The sequence below is a fragment of the Medicago sativa genome, chromosome 3 (assembly GCF_051527215.1).
Source record: "Medicago sativa cultivar Bolivia chromosome 3, Bolivia_mono, whole genome shotgun sequence".
Classification (NCBI taxonomy): Eukaryota; Viridiplantae; Streptophyta; class Magnoliopsida; order Fabales; family Fabaceae; genus Medicago; species Medicago sativa.
Genome location: NC_140751.1, coordinates 55,628,250 through 55,629,337, shown reverse-complemented (window position 1 = coordinate 55,629,337; position 1,088 = coordinate 55,628,250). Strand labels below are relative to the sequence as shown.

General features: G+C 28.1%; 1 long non-coding RNA gene across 1 annotated transcript; it reads left to right on the top strand.

Moving 5' to 3' along the window:
* Positions 1-308: 308 nt before the first annotated feature.
* LOC146938491 (uncharacterized) lies at positions 309-850 on the top strand. Its single transcript, XR_015033382.1, has 2 exons — positions 309-391; positions 493-850. It is a non-coding gene; the product is annotated as an uncharacterized LOC146938491 (long non-coding RNA).
* The last annotated feature ends 238 nt before the right edge of the window (positions 851-1,088 follow it).

The following is a 1,088-nucleotide window of genomic DNA, read 5'->3' as shown; positions in this document are numbered from 1 at the left end:
CTGGTTACTATAAATAAATTGATTTGATTTTTTTACATTGAATTAATTCATTATAAGAGAAATAATTGACAATATCAAATGCTCGTATTGAATTAATTAATGCGTTATAAAAATAAATACTAATTTTTTTTGACAAAAAAAATAAATACTAATTGATAGTAATCAAAAATGATATTGTATTAATTAATTAGTTAATTAGTATTATAAAAAAATATAATTGACAATATGCAGCAATCAATTGAAAATCAATTAGTTGATATAGTCAACTTTTGGCCTTATAAATATTTCCTCGTAGAACATAGTAATGTATGTACTATGATCAGGATGGACACAACAAGACTTATTCCTCTCCAACTTGCACTGTTGGTTGTTTCTTCCATCCTTGTATCAGGTTAAATACAATTGAGCAATTTAAGCAAATTTTCTAATTTTCATCAAATCTAAATCTCACATTTGTTCTAAAGTACATGTATTGTTTGTTTGTGTATGCAGATATATGCATCGAAATCGTTGCAGGAAGAATCAATGCTGAGATTTTATCCCAGAAACTGAAATTCAAACCAACTCGAAAGTGTCCCAAATGCAAAACCGATAAGAAATGTTCAAAATGTTGTGATGGTTTGGTACCTCCTCTTTATGGCTTTCCTGTATGCCGTGATTACACACATTGCGTTTGTTCTATACATTCAACTGTCCCCAATAATATTTCTAGTCTAACACCACCAATTGCTAATTGAGTTTTCTTAGTATTGTAATGCAATTGTCGTGTATGTATTATAATAAGAGTAGTGATGTTTAATGCCACGAAATACACTTTAATGAAATGCAAGAATGTCGATTTTTCTTGTTATATTATTGGTTTGTCCAAAACTTTAAATCTGTTTTTTAATGAAATCATGGGAGCATGGGTGAAAAACTATCAACCATTGCAACCTTTGTTAATTTATTTTTGTTGTGTTCAATCTTACATAACCATGTTTCTCTTATAATATATAGGCTTAATTCTATTTTTGGTCCCTTAATTAATTGTTAGGTTTCATTTTGGTCCCTTAATTAATTAAAGTTACATTTTGATCCTTTAATTCCAT